Raw genomic sequence first — 7502 nt, 5'->3', positions numbered from 1 at the left:
GGCTAGCTTGAGCATAGAACACCATCTGATGAAGCTACAAAATGAGGTGAACTCCAGTTTAAATAGGAATCATGCTACAGCCATGATTTCCATAGATTGCACGAAGGCCTTCGATTCTGTGTCTCACGGCATTTTATGTCATAAGCTCATAGACCACGACTGTCCAGAGCAACTTTACAATGTAATAGCGTCTTTTCACGACAACAGGACCGTCTCAGTGCGGGTTCGAGATGAGATTTCCCGGTCCATCCCATTGACGTGTGGAGTTCCACAGGGAGTGGGTTCTATCGCCAGTGCTATTTTCAATTTATACTGCTGATATAGTTGGTGCAAATTACAAACTAGCTACGGTCGCCACCTATGCCGACGACATCGCCATCTAAAGCAGCAGTATGAACACCAAACATGCCCTAGGGCGAGCCGGAGCGGTCTGCAAAGAGATTCTTCAACGCCTGGGTAATTTAAACATCACCATGAACCCAGCTAAGACAGACTGCGCAGTGTTCGCTCAGCAACAGTACAAGCGATCAACTCTCCCGAAGTCGCTCAAACTGGACAACACCATCATTTCCCCTTCAAACTCGATAGTATATCTGGGCGTGAAGATGGACCGTCATCTCAAGTTCTCCAATCACCTCTACCAGGAAACGAGAACTGTAGGCGGTCTTACAGACTAAACCACCTCCTCACATCGCCAGCACTCTCTCTGCAGCTTAAACTCCAAGTTTATAAGAGCATTCTGAGGCCGGCACTTCTCTACGGAGCACCACTCTTCACATACCTCTCTTACGGCACGCAGCATCACCTTCAGGGATTCCAGGATAGTATGCTGCAGAGGATGGTCCGCACTACATCGTGGAAGAAGAAGCCTCCGGAACTACATCAACTACTCAAACTACCTACAGTACCACAGTTCATTGGTCGGAGGCATGTCAAGTTCTTCGACTCCCTCAAACATCTTCCAATTCAATCACTGACACCAGCACCCCCTCCAGTACGCTGGCAGGACCTCCACCCTTGTAGCCAATGATGTACCGACCATTGAAATGAAGTGAAAGGACACTCTTTAGTCTTAGTATGTAGGATAAAACTCAGAAAACGAAGTGTGCCCCAGCACCTCGTTTACTTAAACATTATATACACTCAAAGAATTATAAATCTCAACCTGTCCTTAGAATGGAGCAATGCTCCAGTAAAAGAACAATTTTGTAAATATGTATATATACAAAAATTTCAACAGTAAAAATTTTTCTATAGGGGCTAGGAAAAAAAAAAACAAACCACAAGTCAGTTCCTATGACACTGTTGTGAAATAAAATAGTGAGTATCTCCTTAAAACGTGTTTAAGTTTAAGACATCTTTGTAATAATATTTTGATTTGAATTGTTGTTTTCGTGTGTGATTTAGTAGTATGGAAAAGAAGCGAAAAATTGATAGTGAATGCAGAAAATTCAAAGATCAGTGGAACATTCAGTATTTCGTAATTGAGTCCAGTAACAAGGCGCTATGTTTGATTTGCAATGAAAGCATAGCCGTTCTCAAAGAATATAACATTAAACGTCATTATGAAACAAAACATTTTCAAAATTACTCAAAATATACAGGAAGTTTGCAGACAGAAAAATTCGAAGCTATGAAGCGCGAATTGAAATCGCAGCAATCTTCATTTACAAAACTCAAAACTGAACAAGAGACTGGAACTCTTGCAAAACGTGGAAAACCATTCACCAATGGAAAAATGATCAAAGAATGCATAATTGCAGTAGCCAAAGAAATGTGCCCTGAAAAGGTAAATTTATTACAAACTGTCAGTATGTCAGTAAACACTGTGGCTCGAAGGGTAGAAAACATCGCTGAAAATATATCCTCTCAACTGTTCGACAAAAATGGACATGTTGAGTGGTTTTCTTCGGCCTTGGATGAGTCAACGGATGTGTCAGATACTGCACAGGTGTTGATTTATATTCGAGGAGTAGATAAAAGCTATGAAGTGCATGAAGAACTTCTTGATATGTATAGTATTCATGGCACAACTACTGGTACAGATATTTTTAAAGGAGTTGAAATGGCCATTAACCAAAAGAACCTTTGATGGAAAACCTGAAATGTATTACAACTGATGGAGGCAAAAACATGAGTGGGAAAGATAAAGGAGTGGTCACTCTTGTGTCAAAGGCTGTAGAAAATGATGGTGGTTCAAAACCATTAGTCTTACATTGTATCATTCATCAACAGTCTTTGTGCGGAAAATGTTTGGATATGTCTGAAGTTCTGAAACCAGTCATATCAACTGTTAATTTTATCAGATCTTTTGGACTGAATCACCGACTATTCCGACAATTTATTGAAGAGATTGGAGAAAATGACTTACCTTATCATACGGCCGTACATTGGCTTAGTTGTGGGAAAGTCCTTCAGCGCTTTTTTTAACTTCGAGCAGTGATCGAAATTTTTTTGAATGAAAAGCATCGCCCTCTTACTGAATTACAAAACAACGCATGGCTGTGAAAGTTGGCATTCTATGTTGATTTGACAAAACCTGTGAACGAACTGAATTTGAGATTCCAAGGAGAAAACCAGCATCTTCCTGATTTATACACTAATATCAAATCATTCCGGAAGATATTGATACTGCTTCAAGCACAACAACGAAGTAAATGTTTTTCACATTTTAAAACATGTGAAATATTCAGCCACACCACTGAGACTGAGTTTCCTATCGATTTTGTAATCGAAACTTTGAGTGCTTTGAGAATAAATTTTGATACTCGTTTCTCGGACTTTGATGCCATTGCGAATCAAATTAAGATTTTTCAGAATTCTTTTTGATACTGACATTGAAACCCTAGCCCCGGAACTTCAAATGGAAATGATTGATCTACAATGCAGTGATATAATTAAGAACAAATATCAAAACTCATCTTTGTTGGAATTTTATAAGAGTCTTCCACTGACACAATTTGATAATTTGCATAAATTTGTTCATGGGCTGTTTTCTGTGTTTGATACTACTTATTTGTGTGAGAAGACCTTCTCCAAAATGAAGTACACAAAAAATGTTTACAGATCTAAATTAACTGATGAGCATCTTAAATCTCTTTTAATAATTGGTACAAGTAAAATTAGTCCACAACTACAAACTATTGTCAGTGGAAAATCTCAATAGTATTTCATATGTCATTATGCTTGTTATAAGTTATGTTTTTATTTAAAATGTTAGTTGGATTCATTTTAATAATTTGTTAGTTATTATATATTGAAGTTAAATTTTCTGCATATTATACATGTCTTTACTCATTACAATTCTGTGTTTCTTTATCCAACTTATCACAAAAACAATAACAATAAGCCTACAACAATGTTATGAGTAGTTAGCCCATGACCATATCAATGTAGATATCATATTAATAATTATTCAACATAAAATTAGAATACTTCAGTAAACTAAATTTAATTTGCTATAAAAAATATGTTCTCTAAAAGGGGTTTTCAAGTATACTAGCTCTCTGCGGGCCGGACAAAATCAGATGTGGCCCTCGGGCCGTAGTTTGGAGACCCCTGTTCTAGGGGGTCATAGGAGCCCTGATCCTGTGCTCGAGCGAGAGACATTAGGTCAACAGATACGACAGAAGTTCAGGCCTTTATTGGTTAACTGTTCCTTGCCAGAGCCTATAAAGCCAATCATCAAAGTTTAGAAGAGCTTTGGTGTTGTGAAAGCAGCACAGATTCTCAATACTATATTAAGAAGATGGATAGCAACTCCTATACTTATTGTTAGGAAGATCTAACTCGTCTTACTGTACTGTACTGGCTCTGAGAATATTCCAATACCATACTATTTTAACAATCGAATAATATTTCATTTTTTGTTACAATTTGTGTTTCAGGTAACCTACAGCAACCGAAAGGTTGAATTGGAAGGGCCCCATGTGGTTAACAGTCAAAACTCATCTCCTCCAGAGTTCTCTGAGGGAAGTCTTCATCCTGAAGCAGTCCATTTTTTCTTCTTTGTTCTCTCATCAAGAAAATCTACCATGAGTTGTCCCCAGAACCAGAGGAGGGAGAAGCCTAAGAATGCGGAGGGCATACTTCATACAATTTGTCTAGTCTATTTAAAAATTTAAGCACAACCTGTGGTGTTCTAGAATGACATCTACCGATGGGGAAAAAATCAACACTTGTTCTATGTACACTTTAATATTTTGTTTATCTTTAAATGTCGGTTGAATATTTGGTGGTACCATAATTTTTTTAAGAAGTCAAAGGAGAGTAGGTGTTAGTCACATAATTAATTATATATTTCTTCTTTGGTGGGTACTTCTGATTCAGGCTCATTCGTCTTGTCGATCTTGAGCCCTGTGCTAAATCCAGCTCTAAGTTTAGAAGAGCTTTGGTATCGTGAAAACGATGGAATTGAAAAATTTGACCTGGTTATGAGCCTAAGACGCTTTAAAACCTTGATCAGATGATGTTCACAATTCTCGAGAGCAAAAGAAAAAGATTGACAGGCTCTGCCCTATTTGTGATGCAGATGGAAGGAAAACAAGATGAGGGAAACCCCTAACCCGGAGTTTATTCCCATAAACGAATTTGCAGACTATCTAGAGAGGACCCAAGGAGAGATAATGAGATACATCGGCAAGATGTTCAAGGTGGCGGACAACCGCCACAAAAAGTACGTCGAACCAGTCCAGCGCAAGCTTGATGTGTTGACGCTGCAAGAACCATATGTGTAGATGACTTGAATTGGCAGTGGTTGAATGACGGCAGGCTCCCTACATTTTCCAGCCCTAGAGGGGCCTACCTCGTCTATGTATGCCAACTGCCTCCGTTATTGTTAGCAGAGGGAGGAAAGCCACTGAAATGAGACCGGCCAGGGGTGTGAGGCAGGGTGATCCATTGTCTCCGCTCCTCTTTAACTTAGTGATGGACCATGTCCTTGGGGGGCTGGTTTCATACTTGGTGAGGTCAGGGTCTCCGCCTTGGCATATGCCGACGATGTGGTCTTGGTGGCTTCCTCGGTCCGTGGAATGGAGTGTATGCTGAGAGCAATAGAAGAGGAATTGGAGCAATGCGGTTTGCAGCTCAACTCTAATAAGTTCTTGTCTCAATCAAAGGTTATCAAGCTCATGCAATTACTTGGTTCACCCTCGACAGACGAGCATCGCTCCTGATGCTGTACAATGGCCTCTTCTGTGCCATTATTGGTTATGCAGCAGGCGTGTGGGGTGATCGCCTGACGAACACTGTACGCAAGCAGTTACTGCGCGGACAGCGGAAGGCTCTACAGGTTATGGTTCCGGCATATAGAACTGTGTCCACTGACGCACTTATGGTCCTAGCTGGGATATGGCCCTTAGATCAGGAAATCGAGAGGAGGTGGGCCTCGTTCAGACTGAGGAGACGTGGTAGGGTTGTATGGAGAGACAATACCATTGAGGGGGTTAAGAGGAAAGGAGCCCTACAGGAAGTATGTCTTGACATCTGGCAGGAAAGGTGGACAGCGTCCACCAAAGGAAGATGGACATACGATTGTATCCCGAGCGTGAGAGAAAGGATGGCCATGGATTGGGTTACTCTAGATAAGCAGGTGGTGCAGGGCCTATCAGGACATGGTGTCTTCAGGGCAAAGCTGCACTGCTTTGGATTGGCAGTGGAGCCGCATTGCGTTTGCGGGTTAGGAGAGGAAGATGTGGAGCATGTCCTGTGGACATGCGAGAGATTTAGAGTCCCTAGACAGGAACTATGGGACCACATGAGATTGAGAAGCGGAGCACTCGATACGAGGTTGCATGAGCGAGGAAATATTTCCGGAGTTCCTAACTTTCGTTAGGAACATCATTCGGACACTGGAGGAGGTAGAGCGGCGAGCAATTGGCTTGTAGGAGAAGCAATGGGCCGGAGGGTCCAGGGTGATGTCGGGCCTGAGGGCTCGGGGATCGGGTGGAGCGTGTAGAGCCATATGGCTCCTAGACTGGTGGGATTAAGAGTTTTCCCACGTTTGTTATTGTATAACTGGAGATTACTGTTAAGACGTCTGAGATGCCGTGGTTTTTATCCTCATCCCATAATGGTCTGGCTGGGTGCTAATGCAGAACAGGTGGAAGAAGGTGAAGAGTGCACGCTCCGTTTGGCCCCCCGGTGCCTTGGGGCGGCTCAGGCTGTGATCTTCTTTCCCATTGCGGGTCTTTTGAGATCGTTGTGTAGTTGTGCTCAGGAGATTTTCTGGTTACCGGAACCATCCTTCCTTCAAACTACGTGGAAGGCCCCCCACATAGCTCGGAGGTAGGAAAACTGGTACGAGGGTCTCCCTCGGGCCCGCCACCCATTCGGGCAATAAGGGACTTGTTCTCAAATGGCACTACGGGTGCGACGCCTGCCCGGCATCGCATTAGAGGCGGTACCAGGATCGCTCTCAGGAGCGTTGCCTGGAGTAGACGTAGTGGTCGTGTGTTACTGAGACCACCTGTGGATTACCAGGTTATCTGGCAAAACTTCATAGTTGGAATCAGGCTTGGTAGTAGGTACTCCATTCCTTCATTCTTTCATGGAGTGACAGTAAAGAAGTTAGGTGGTGAAGGCCTTCGAGCTAGTACGCCTTTCTTCGTTTCTGTCTCACCTCCATCGTTCCCACTGTCCCTACCTACTGAGGCGGTACCACGGGTCTCCTTAGGGAGACGCCTGGTGTGGACGTAGTGGTCGTGTGTTACCTAGCCCACATCCTTACTGCCAGGTCAACTGGAAAGAAGCTTGTGGAATAGGGCTGGATAGTAGGTATGTCCCATTCCTCTCTCTATTGGAGGATGGAAAGGATGGAAGCTTCGGAGGGTATAGGTAGCCAGGCACACTCCTTAGTCTTCTGTCGTCTTCATCTCACGCATTGTCCCTACCTACTGACTGGTCCGCTACTGGATGCTGTAGGTGACGCACGTGCTCTGAGCTGCTCCGCAATAACGTGAGTAAAAATTCGTTTTTCTTGCTTTAAAGTGCTTGCATATGTGTTATTTTTGTTAATTTAATCATTTCCTATAATCATGTAAAATATTATCTTAAAATATTTAGTAGAACTATAATAAAATGTAATTCTAATATATCAGAGTGTACGAGTGTGGTTAGCTCAACTTTAAAACTTTCAATTTTTCTCTTCGTTTATTTCTTAATAGTTGAAGTGTGTTGATAAATTGTAAAAGAGTCTAAATAGTGTCTAAAATAGTGAAATTATAAAGAGTATAGAAAATACGGGAGTAAATAGCGGACCACGTGGTTGAGAAAAACCGTTGGACCACGTGGTAGTAACGTGGCTTGAAAGCACGTGGTAATAGCGTGGGTTGTAAACACGCGGGAATAACGTTAAATTTCTCACTCTAATTTGGTGTAATTAACCATGTTTTAAGCAATAAGTTTATTAATTATTATTCTTTTTATTCCGGGTATAAAGTTAAAATGACGCCAACAGGGAAAGGTTCTCCCTCTTATAGAAAAACAAATAACAAACAGATGGG

At 42.0% G+C, this 7502-nt stretch overlaps 1 protein-coding gene across 4 annotated transcripts in view; it reads right to left on the bottom strand.

The window, feature by feature from the left end:
* Nucleotides 1–7502, bottom strand: part of LOC106679878 (putative ankyrin repeat protein RF_0381) — a 70904-nt gene that overhangs the window by 45545 nt on the left and 17857 nt on the right. The window lies entirely within an intron of this gene.

Source organism: Halyomorpha halys, unplaced genomic scaffold (assembly GCF_000696795.3).
Source record: "Halyomorpha halys isolate HHAL.00 unplaced genomic scaffold, Hhal_1.1 Scaffold228.1, whole genome shotgun sequence".
Taxonomy (NCBI): Eukaryota; Metazoa; Arthropoda; class Insecta; order Hemiptera; family Pentatomidae; genus Halyomorpha; species Halyomorpha halys.
This window is presented reverse-complemented; position numbering and strand designations above follow the sequence as displayed.